The following is a 12,809-nucleotide window of genomic DNA, read 5'->3' on the forward strand; positions in this document are numbered from 1 at the left end:
ACCCGAATAACAGTATGTGATCTCAATTCACAAATCCGATCTTTATCACTCATAAATAAGTGGAAAAAGCAAGACGGAGATGAATGCACAAACTCACTGAATAGTTTTCGACAATCAGACTCTCAAGATTGAAAACAAACAATGGGTACACAGAAACCACTAAGGTAGACGGTCTCTTTTATAATGATTAGCCATTTGGATGAATGTTTAAGGTTTCCAAACGATGCGGAAAAAAGATATTTGATGCAAATTTCGTATATATAATAAAATTGGAAACTATCCAAAAGATTCAACCATATTATATCTTGTGGGATTTGATCAGATCGCTGCAAAGATGTCTCAACATGCTATTGAACATATTGAGAGACGTAATTTTGCCTTAGTAATAAATAAGTCAACAACAAAGTAATAAGAACGTTAATAAGTGAATTTAGGAGTCTGGGCTAGTATAAGCTAGGACTGATTGTTAGGATTTAAGCCTGAAATTTGCGCTAATGATAAAAAAATAATATAAATATCAAAGAACAAAATAACACACCGATTTATAGTGGCTCACTCTCCATACGAGAACTACCTTCATTTTGTCACATCAGATTTCACTATTAACCCAAATTGAAAGTTGTGCTTAAAAAATTTCTTGCGTCCTACATAGAACACCGGAGCTCATAGTACATATAGAGAAGAAAAATTAGAGTAAATGATACATGCTTGTTGGCTCTACCCCAACGACCCCACGGAGGGGAGTTTACCACCCCTTTTCTAACCCCTGCAACGACCTGACAATGCAGATCAATCCAACTCACAATCTTCGTAAACTCTTCAAAGTCTTGCCGATGATATACTCCACAATTTGACACCACCTATGACTCTTCAATTAGTATTGTTAGTTACAATTTAATAGAAATAACAATGATATTGACCAGTGTTGTTTATTAGACGATCTCAATTTTTTTAAGAATTTTGTAACTAACTAGGCCAGTACAAATAACACGTTTGAGATATATCCAACATTTGTATATTTATCTAAAACTAGCCAAACAACATAGGTGGCATAAGTGATAATTGATAAAAATTACTTTTATGACCTTAGTTGTTTAAATTCGTCTCTTTGTCTCTCTTTTTGTTTTGAATCGTAGGTGGTGTCAAATTGTGGAGCATAATTCATCGACAAGACTTTGAAGAGTTTACGAATATTATGACTCGGATTGATCTGCATTGTCAGGTCGTTGTTGGGGTTAGGAAAAGGGTGGTAAACTCCCCTCCCTAGGGTCGTTGGGGTAGAGCCAATAAGAGTGTATCATTTACTCTAATTTTTCTTCTCTATATATACTATGAGCTCTGATGTTCTATGTAGGACGCGAGAAATTTTTTAAGCACAACTTTCAATTTGGGTTAATAGTGAAATATGATGTGACAAAATGGACGTAGTTCTCGTATGGAGAGTGAGCCACTATAAATTGGTGTGTTATTTTAATGCCATAAATGTAGAAAAATCACGTTACTGCCTTAGATATGGAAATAACTGAAAATTTTCGGAAATCATCTGGAAATAAATGGAAATTTATTGAATATTTATGGAAAAATCATTATAAACACACGTAAATATGATGCATTAAACATGATTTTTCATCAAACACAATGGATCTATTTTTGAAGATCTCAGTGCCACGAATCCGTAGGATTTAGAATCACTCAATTTCGAGTTCATATGAGATAGATATAGATTTTTGAAGTTTTTATGAAAAAAATATAAGAAAGAAAATAGGAGAGAGAAAATGACGAATTCAAAACCAGGAGAGAGAAAGTAACGAATTTAAAAAGCTAAGATCATAAAAGTAATTTTTATTAACTACCACTTATGCCACTTAAACAGTTTGGTTATTTTTCCAAATGTTTGCAAGTGTTGATTATTTCTAAAATATGAATATTTTGTTGGTTATTAAACTACAGTGCACCTTTTTTAATAGTGCAATATAACAAATTAACAGATTCTCAAACTTTCTCGTTTTGTGATTGCTCTTGGTGAATTACCTTTTTCAAATCTTCGAATAAAAAATAAAACCTTTTTCAAATCTCAACATAATATTTTACAGATAATTTATTTTTAAATTTTTTCCCCCTTTAAACTGAATCGCTTTAAAAAAAAATTAAAAAAATTCATTATATGCATGAAAAAGAATACTTTTTCCATGTGACATTGAATGGAGTTCAATTTCAAATTAAGTCAAATTATACTTATTAATATAATTAGTATGCTACGCAACCAGGCTATCCTATCATATGATCATTATAATTTTTTTTGTACGATTACTTTGAGGGAATGTGATTTTACAATTTATTTTTGACATTAAGAAAAATTAAACTATGTTCCTAATCTTATCATAGAAAAATAGATGTTCTTTGATTTTCCATATAACCTGCCTCAAATCCGTGGACTTGGATTCGGGCGATATGTTTTTAAATACGTTTTCTAACTTGATATGATGAACTAAAAAATTTCAAAAATCAGAATAGCAAATTTAAATTGAAATTAATCGAAACTTTTATTGTTTTTTATTTTTATTTTTAAATAAGGTAAGAATAGTAGTAAATTAACCTAAACATTGCCCTTTTATCTGAATCTGAACGCAAGAAGATATGGAGTTTTGCTTGGGTGGGAATGGAATGGATGAGGATAGCAGGGTTGTGAATAAGCATGGATAAGTGGGACATAAGTGAATAAATAGACAAATAATGGGACCGGCAAAGCTACCAACTCCTCTCTTTTTGGCCGGTAGTTGGCAGCAATCCGACGTAGGATCATGTGCGCGGTTGCGGCGCTGGGTCCCACTCCCACGTCACTCTTCCCCCACGCGGGACCCACCTCCCCGGGAAATATCTGAACAACTTCATTTTAACATATTCTATCTTACTTAAAGAATAATTTAATGATATATGTTACTGATTAATAAACTAAAATATATTACAGTTGAATGATATGTATAAATACGTATTCTTTTTTATTTTTATTTTTTTGAATCAGTATAAATACATATTCAGTTTTATTCTTTGATTATTTTACAACCACAACAAATTAATATATATATATATTCATTCATTCTACATTATTTTGATTCATTTATTGTTTTTGAAAATAATGTGTATGTGCATATAACATAATACTCCCTAGTCTTTAAGTCCCTTAATATATTCTCAAATTACTTGTCTAAAGTCCTATCATAGAATCACTCTTGTTAATGTCGAAAAAAAATGAATACTTAGAACTCACGTGGTTTAAACTTAAGTCGGACCTATGTTTGCGTGTAGGTCGAATGATGGCAGAGTCTCTAATTTGTCGTCCTTGTCTTCAGAAAGAGGTTTCCGAATCATCGTCACCTGAGAAAAGAGGGTAAAGTGAGTTAAGGCGGCGCATAGAGATTTAGTCCGACGCAAGTTCCGATGTTCAACATTAATCAAATTTCTTGTATGAGACGTGGGGCCTATATTATCCTTTATGATTTAGTGAGACAAGTTCGAGAGGAGAGAGTTACTTAGGTTGGCGAAATTGAGAGAAAACTTTTCTCAAGTTTTAAGTGAATGACGTATTAATAGGAGCTCAGAAGGCGGTATGTGCACATGGGAGGGCGGACCCTTGTGGTTGGCCGTAATGGCAAAGAGAAGGCCGAACATTTTGCCAATAAAGGGCCGACCACCCTTAAGCCAAGGAGCGGCGAACATTTAGCTCAGGAGGGTCTGATCATGTGGCCGGCCAATGGCGAAGATAAGGTTTTGACCCACTTGGTCGGTTCCTAGGGATTGGGCTTGTCGCTTGTTCATTTTTTTTTGGCAATTTTTGGACTAGATGCTGCTTTTCCTCAATGGAGAAACAACCCTATAATATTATCCTTCAGTTTCCCGCTAATTCGTTTGTTTAGTTTAGACAAACAATAAGTCTTGGAAAAAATTTAACCAGGCGAAAAGACATGGTTTTCACACATGGGATTACATAAAATAGCATAAAAATGAATAAAAAAAATTACAAAAAGGGAAATCATTATAATGGGAGGGCGGCAACTGAAGGGTCCGATTTGTGGTACAAGCCATCATTTTCGAGAAGGATCTCTAGTTGAGGATATTCAAGGGCATGCTTTCCCTTTGGGAGTTTGGTCTCTTGTTTCAATTTCCCTTCTAGATAAGGGTCTAGATATTCCTCTTAAAGTTGAGGTACTTGCTCAAATGGTGGAAGACCCACCAAGCAAAATTTTTGATCTTATCCATCTTTGATCAAGATTAAATCACCATATACGTCTCTAATGTCTCATCCGAAGCCGCGTTTAGCACCATTAGAAGAATTATGAACGACCGACATAAGCCAATTAGGCCAAAATTAGTGAACATCTTTACGCGCGTTAAGGATTTGAAACGTGTAAAACTAAAAAAATTTAAGCGTTTACTGATGTAATTCTCCGTGTTTTAGAGGATTTTGAATGTTATAATCATGTTTTTGATCTGTCTAGCTATTAACAAATTTTGGGCAACTGTTTATGAACAATTCTTAGTTTTTAAAACCAATATACCGAATTTGGAAACTAACGCATTCATTAAATCAAAATAAGTACTGATAAAATAAAATAACTAACCTTTCAAATAATAACAATTGTTAATCTAATATAAAGCACTAATAATATATAAATGTAGCTACCGTTGATAACAAAGTTGTCAATGGCATTAAAGCATACAAGTGGGCAATCGTTTTATAAACCGTGGAGATAAAAATACAAAGAAAACTGATTATAAAAAAGCAAAATATAAAGGCTATTAATGTGTATCGATTATTTATGTTAATTACAATTAATTGGATTTAAGAATTCGGTTAAGTACAATTAATTGGCATCCTATTTTATGGATTAAAGTTTAACCTATGACAAAAAATATAGGTTAATAATGAACCTAAGTCAATCAAATTTTCAGTATTACTCCGGCCGCTCTCCTGATCGTTGGCCCATTGACCTTGAACAAAGTTCTAAAGAGCGATGTATTTATCAGCTTGATCGGTGATTTCGTTCATCGTTCGTAGCTCTCTTTTAATTAAGGATTTCATGAGCTCAGTTGGAGAGTTGGAGGCCGTCGAGGACTGCTGTGATAGCGTTGCGTTCTTCGAACTTGTTGACACTATTTGAATCTTCGATGAACCTAGATATACATTCGCACAAAGATATGTTTCTTATTTGATTGATCACTTGTAGATAGCACTTCCCTAACCTTTGCCCTTTGGAGCCGCTGAAGTGGGTGGTGATGAAGTGTTGTTGGAGTTTCTTGAAGAATCAGATGCATCTAGGATTCAACTTGAGGACAGTAGGTGGGGCTGCTTGGCGTGAAGCTGAATGCTTATCACATGATGGAGAAAGTGTTTCTCTCCATCCTCATCCACATCTGGTACTGCTAAAAGTGGTAGAGTGAGTTGCTTTTTTCGTCGTAAACGGGCATAAGCGGTTCCACAAAGTTTGTCGCGAGCAGAATAGGCACGTCTTCCATTATGTTTTGGACTCTGGAAGTTAAATTTTAAGCCTCCCTTAGGATACTTTGTCTCAATATTAGTGGAAAATGTCATTAGAGTGGTGTTGTTTGCAAGAGTTATCCCGAGAGTGTCCTCTTTTGATAGGATGGGGAATGAGACGAGTCGGCTCAACTCCTTGGGAAGGCGAAGGTTTTGGGAATATTTCAATGGACGTGGAATTGTTGCCTCAATTCCTCGTTATTTGGGGAAGGCCGACCTTGGGTTATCAACGCTTTTTGGTTGTGAAAACCTTTGCGCATTATTAATGTCTACCATGCCCTCTATTTAGGTTAAGAAAGCGAAAGTAGAAGAACAATAATGTTTCTTTGTGCCTCGAATAAGGAACGAGAAGTCCTTGAGGGAGCTGGGCGATTCCATGGCTCGAGTGGTCCATTGGGATTGGTTACCGCTTGACGGTCTGTGCTGTTCTTGTTAGGAATTCTTGCCCACGAGAGAGATAATGAATAAATCATAAATGATTACTAAATAGAATAATGGTTTACTTTATTAGCATCATATGATTAGTGGGTTGAGCTCTGAATATCAGAATCAATAGCAACTATCATCTGTAGCCTCCGTATTAAACCGAGTCACGTGTTGGGCACCTGAGTTCGGGCGGTGAGCTAAAATATGGTCGATGAGATACACGCCTGGATAGCTGTATCCAAATTCATATATGTGGAACACTAGTGAAGGTTGATCATGACGTGCGAGCATTCTGCACTTGTGGTAAGTGCACGACTCGAACATGCTTTGGTTGTAGATGTGTCATTTAAGTACCGTTACGAAACACTAACCGATGTCTCTATGATGGTCACAGTGGGACTTGATCTAAATCCTGAATTGATCATGGACACTGGATCATGTTACCGCGCTCTTTGACTCATTCGCTAAAAGACTACTATCATGCTAATCACAGTTTATGTCTTGGGAGTTTCGGAACATTATTCGAATGAGAAGTGATTGACAGATACGAAATCTAGTCTTCCTGAAAGAAGGTCAATGTTCACTCACCTAAGGGTTGATTCCAGAACCGATAGATTACCGGCACTTCTGAAGTATGCACGTTTGGAAGAATCTTTCGCTGGGGAAGCAACGATGCTTAGGGTATATATGTATCAAGAAAGGTATAACAGATTAATTGACCTTTCTCGATACGGGTTGAACCTGGAGGATCTTGATCACGAACTGACTAAATCAGTGGATACTCGTCACGATGAGTAAATATAATTCTAGTATAAAGGAGAGTTCAGTCTTGGCTTACATAGTGGAGTATTTGACAAAGATTAGACGAATTGATGGAAAAAGAGAAAGGATTTTTTTTTGTCTTTTTCATCGGATTTGTTAAGCTTCTATTACTATGTCCATAGTACCCGATTCGGCTCTGATAAAAACGAATAAGAACTCTCTGGTAATAATAAATATTACTATTACAATCTCACAGCTATAGTATTTTTTTTGTCTTTTTCATCGGATTTGTTAAGCTTCTATTACTAGGTCCATAGGCCCCGATTCGGCTCTGATAAAAACGAATAAGAACTCTACGATAATAATAATTATTATTATTACAATCTCACAGCTATAGTATTTTTTTGTATTTTTCATCGGATTTGTTAAGATTCTATTACTAGGTCCATAGTCCCCGATTCGGCTCTGATAAAGACGAATAAGAACTCTCTGGTAATAATAAATATTATTATTACAATCTCACAGCTATAAATTGTTTAGCAGCATTCACTCATAAATTTGTCTATTTGCTTAAATATTTATTGTGGAATTAATTATTTATTATTGGATCAAGTAAATAATTAATTGAATTTTAAGTTGGGCCTACTGGACACTGTAAAATTCGAAATTGCTAGGTCCAATAGCACTATGTTGGACGCCTACATTAAGGTATTAATTACCTAATATTCTCTCCTTAATTAGTTACTATATTTGTGGTAACTAATTAAATAAGAGAGAGAATAATAATGATAGAGATATTCTCTCTCCACTAAATAAAGAAATAAGATATTGTCATTTATTCTCTCTCATAATTAATTTTCTAATATCTAGGAGAATAATAATAGTAGAGATATTCTCTCCATTAAATAAGGAAATAAGATATTGTCCTCATTATTCTCAAATATCTAGATTCCTTAAATATACGAGAAAAATAAAGGAAATAAATATCCTAGATTATGATATGATGGATGAGAGAAAAAGTAGGATTTGTAGTCAAGATCCAATAGCTCATGCTTAACTACGAAATAGGAAAGAATAAAGGAGAATTAAATATCTCTAGGATCTTCCTAGAATATCTCATTTCTACCACTATAAATAGGGTTCTAAGAGGAAGCAAGATATCCACTTTTGCAGAGGCAAAAATTTCGCCCATCACACCTAGTGTGGACGAAATTCTCTCTCTCTCTTTCCATCTCCCTCGGAATTCTGTGATTCCATTCTCATAAACACGGTACGATCTGAAATCATAAATCCGAGTCGTAGTGAGATTCAGAGTGTGCCCACACTGCGTTCTCGTTCGTGTGGAGATTACGTTTTGGAAGGCTAAGGTGTCACCAAGGCGAAACAAAGGAGATCCCAAGAGTTTCAGAGTCATCCCGGAGGGCTAATCGTAGAGGACGACGCTGGGAGACTGAGACGAGACGAGAAGAAGACGATGAGCTCGAGGAGATCTCGATTCAGAAAGCTTAAGGAGAAATCCGTAAGTTTTCTAATAACTCGTCTCTTTATATTGGTTTCTTGACACATATGCTCTCATTGTTAAATTAATTAAACAAAACTAGATCTTTTTTTTAATAACCATTAAATTTATTAGCTTAAGATGGCGTAATTAATTATTTTTTCGCACGGTTATTATGATAAAGTGAATAATCAACAACCCCTAGTGTCAGAGCGATTGTTCGTGTCTGATACCAACCCGGTTTTTCACCAACAGTTCTAACATTGTTGGCATTATCTGTGAACTTCCCTTCCATTCATGTGGTTGGTTAGGGTAACTTCTCAGATACTTTTATTGGAGGCATCGTTGTTAATCCCGTCGTGAGTTACACGACTTTTACCCTTAGGGCTGTCGCTAGAAACTTGTTCTAGCTCATGTTTGTTGAATCTCGACGATAAGAGGTTTACATGGTCTTGCCTGCCTGTAGGAGACGTCATCGATGTCGGCGTCATGTGCTCCCATCCTTGCGAGGACATGGTCAGGTTGAGGAACCTTGTCTCAAGGTTCTCCAGGCACACGTCTCATTTTTCAAGAGGTGCATCGACATCATGGTTCGTTGGTTGAATATCCATCAAGATTTTTTGGGCTTGAGCTCTAGTGTTGTTTGTGACAATCCCGGTGGGGCGTGGGGATCGAGTGTCCAGAAAAAACTTGATAGCGATGTGAATATGAAACTTCTTTCCTTGGGAGGTGAGTTTGCTAGTTCGAATTCGCATGTTTTTCAGTACACTTACTATAGCGCCAAAATGGTAATTAATGTTAGAAAATAGATCAATACTCTTAGAACCCACACAGTTTGATTCGGATCTTACGACCGCTCGTGAACCGAATGGTGGTAATATTCTCTAATTTTTTTGTGCTTGCCTCGTTAGTGGAAAAGAGAGGGCTACCCTTGTGGCCAACCCCTGAGCAGAGTGAGGACCTTGAGCTAAGACGGGCCAACCCTGGCGCCAATGATAGAGGCCAACCACTGTTCCCGGCCTTCCTTGTAAGGGAGAACTAGTCATTGTGGTCAACCATTGTCGAAAGACAAGGGAGCCCTTGTGCCAAGGGTAGAGCTAATCCTTGTTGCAAAATTAGGGTTGACCCTTGTGGTAAGGATAATGCCGACTGTTATGGTCGGCCTTTAGGACAAATTGTTAGAATTTATGAATAGAGAGATTCTTGATTTCAATAATGAAGTAATATAGCATTCATCCAAACCCAGAGCCTTCTGCAGTAACTAGATTCGATGTTTACATCTATGTCTGTGAGGAATGTTTAAATTTCCGGTGATCAATCAATGCTTGGGTGGCTAGAACAACAATCACTTATACAGTTAGCGAGTGTAGGTTCACTTAGTGGGAGCATTCTATGCATGTAGTGTGCACACAGCCTATATAGGCTTTGACTAGATGCGTAACACACAAATCAGGGTTACAAATGATGGTCAAAATGAGGATTGATCTAAATCATGAGATGATATTAGAATTCGAGGTCATATCTGAATGCTCTTTGATTCATTCATTCATTCATACGGAGATGATTAAACACTTATGTTTTGGGAGCTTGAAATATGGTTGGCGAGAAAATGGATTTTATAAATATTAAATCCAACTCTCCCGAAAGAGAGTAATGCTTGCTATGAATCTATAATCGATTGATTGTGAATACATTTTGTAATAATATCAGCGAAATAATCTTTCATTTAGGATTGTGTGATACAAGAGATAATATGTAGGTTGAAAGGGTTTTACGATAATACACATCTTTCTTGTTATGATAGGAACCTTTAGGATCGATATTTATATTCAGACTATATCAATAGACACTCCATAAATATATCGAGTAAATGTAGTTCTAATAGCACCGAGGGGTAGAATTCCAGAATTGTAGTATAATATTTACGAGATTTAATCAAACAAATGAAAAAAAGAAAGACATACAAATAAAAAAACTACACAAATCCATACTATTTTTGTTGATCTTGAGATTTGTGTCTTCTTTTTTTGTTAGTTTATGTTTGGTTTTCCAATATTTTGGTTTGAGCTCTATCAGTAATGAGGTCACTAAAAACTTGCAGTAAAAAATGAGATTTTTAAAATCGGTTATCAATTTGTTCAATAGTAAAACATCACTTGCCACGACAAAACAAGTTTTTCAAACGGAAATACATGACTGTTTCTTACATTTATTCAAACATTTGTTGGATTACGTGATAAATGATTCATGAAATTCAAAAATTTAGTGATCGATCTTGAATTTGGTGACCAATCTGTCACGAAAACTTGAGTTTCGCGATCGATATGTCACAAAAATTGAAGAATTTGTGATCGATTTGTCACGAAATCAAACGAATTTGTAATCGAATTTATCAAAACTATTATAGTTTTTTTACAATCCATTTATTAATAGATCCGTAAAAAATTAATCTATAGTTGGCTTTGGTAAAATGATAATATTCATGTAAATAATAATAATAAAAAAGACGTGGTTGAAATGGTAAATATTTTTTGCAAGGTACTTTGGACTAGTGGGATAGGTGCGCAGAATAAAGAGGCAGCGTATGTTAGTAAAAGTGTAGCTGGTAGGAAATTAACAAAGTTTGGTGAGAAATATATGTTTATTAATAATTGAGAGATGGAAGATAAGAACAGGCGTTGAGAGAGGGAGAGAGAGAGAGAGAGAGAGAGAGAGAGAGAGAGAGAGAGAGAGAGAGAGATGGATAAATACGTATATATTACAGAATAAGATATGATGTAATATGTGGCTGAGATGTAGGAAGGTTCAAGTGGTTAGGTGGTGGTCGCTTGGCCGATAGTGATTGATCCCAAAGTCATCACCCAATCAGTCAACCATTTCTGTCTCTTTCGATATTCCATTCTGAACATCAACTCTTATTTTGTTATTACATCACAGATTAGATTAGAGTGTAACTAATAGTACTACTCGTTATTATAAAAATCACACCATTTATTAATTTTGATTATTGGCTCGTTACGATACGTGTTTATACTTACAGCGAAAATGATACAAACAAAACCAAAATATTAATTTTTTTTTAATAAGTTGAATGACTCATTAATTTTGGACAATAAAAAGTTTGACATGATAAAATTGAGGAGAGCATCTAAGGAATTCCCGCGGTTAAAGGTTGCTATTACATTTATGTGATATGGATTATAATATAAATCGTAGAAAATGGGCGATGCCAAAAATAATATACATGAAAATAAAAGATGACAAAAAGTATAAATAGCAAAACATTGGCCCAAAACAATAATTTTTTTACCCCACAATTGCGTGTATACTCTATCCGGGCCGCGTTAAATAGTATTTTATTGCGAACAAGTTTTTGACATACTAACACGTACGTCAATGAGGCGTCTTCCATTTTCATTATTGGAAGTGATATTTTCGTTAGTTAATTTGGTGCCTTCCATTGTTTAATGTAAATGGAATTCCGTTAGGCATAATGGAAATTAGCATTTTTTTACTTAATTTCTATCAAGTAATTAAGAAAAAAAAAATTTTAATGGTAAATAAAATGGATTAAGCTATTAAAATTTTAAAAGAAGGTACTAATATGTAAAAATGAATTTCATTTTTATTAATATTTAAAAAAAAAAAGTATAAACATTACAGCAAGATTATGAGTAAAACATTATAATAAGACTACATTTCATTAATAGTCATGTTTTGAAAGTTTATATCAAAATTATCAACTATTTTTTTTAGATAATAGTTATATACCAATTTGTAGACAACATTGTAGAGATATATTTGTAGAAAATATTGTAGAATTGAAATGTGAGTTGTGAAAAATGAATTAAAATGAGATCTATCTATAGTGAATGTGTGGAAATGGGCGGAAAGTGTAAATAAAAGAATTATCAGCCAACGTCCAAAATTTGTAACGGCTTAATGGAAACAAATGCACTGTCATTGCCACCTTTCGTCACTGCCACTTCCGCAAGTGTGTCAGAAATTTTTTTTCCGTTCCTAAGACATACGAAAACTATTCTTTCCGTGAAGCACGTGGCTGTGTTCGGAAACCATTCCTTCCGATATGTGTCATACCGATTGCCAACTCTAATTATATATAAATATGAGTTAGAGGATCGGCGTGTTATCGCGAAAAATTGAGTTTTTCAATTTTACAAAGATGTGTAATTTGTTATAATTAATATATACTATTTATAATTTTTTAATATTGTAATGTGTGTACATATGTGTGCACATTTTAATTTCTATATGAACATGCTAAGTGATGGTTTAGAGAAGATGATCAAAACCTCCATCTATCTCCTCTTAGGTTGGAGAACACCAAAAAAATGGTGTATCACTCCCTAGAGAGAGAATGTTGGTTGAGAACCAAAAAATCATAAGTTTCTTTGTCGAGAGAAAAAGAAAGAGAATAGAGAAAATAGATTTAAGATTTTTTTTATATCTAACTAAATATATATGTAAAATAAGCTGTTAATTCAAAATATGAATATGACATTTTTTTATAACGTATAAGTGTATATTTATAATTTATATTGGTTGATATATATTAACTTGAAATTT

Source organism: Urtica dioica, chromosome 8, assembly GCF_054948205.1.
Source record: "Urtica dioica subsp. dioica isolate 48M chromosome 8, U.dioica_male_clone48M_v1_H2, whole genome shotgun sequence".
Classification (NCBI taxonomy): Eukaryota; Viridiplantae; Streptophyta; class Magnoliopsida; order Rosales; family Urticaceae; genus Urtica; species Urtica dioica.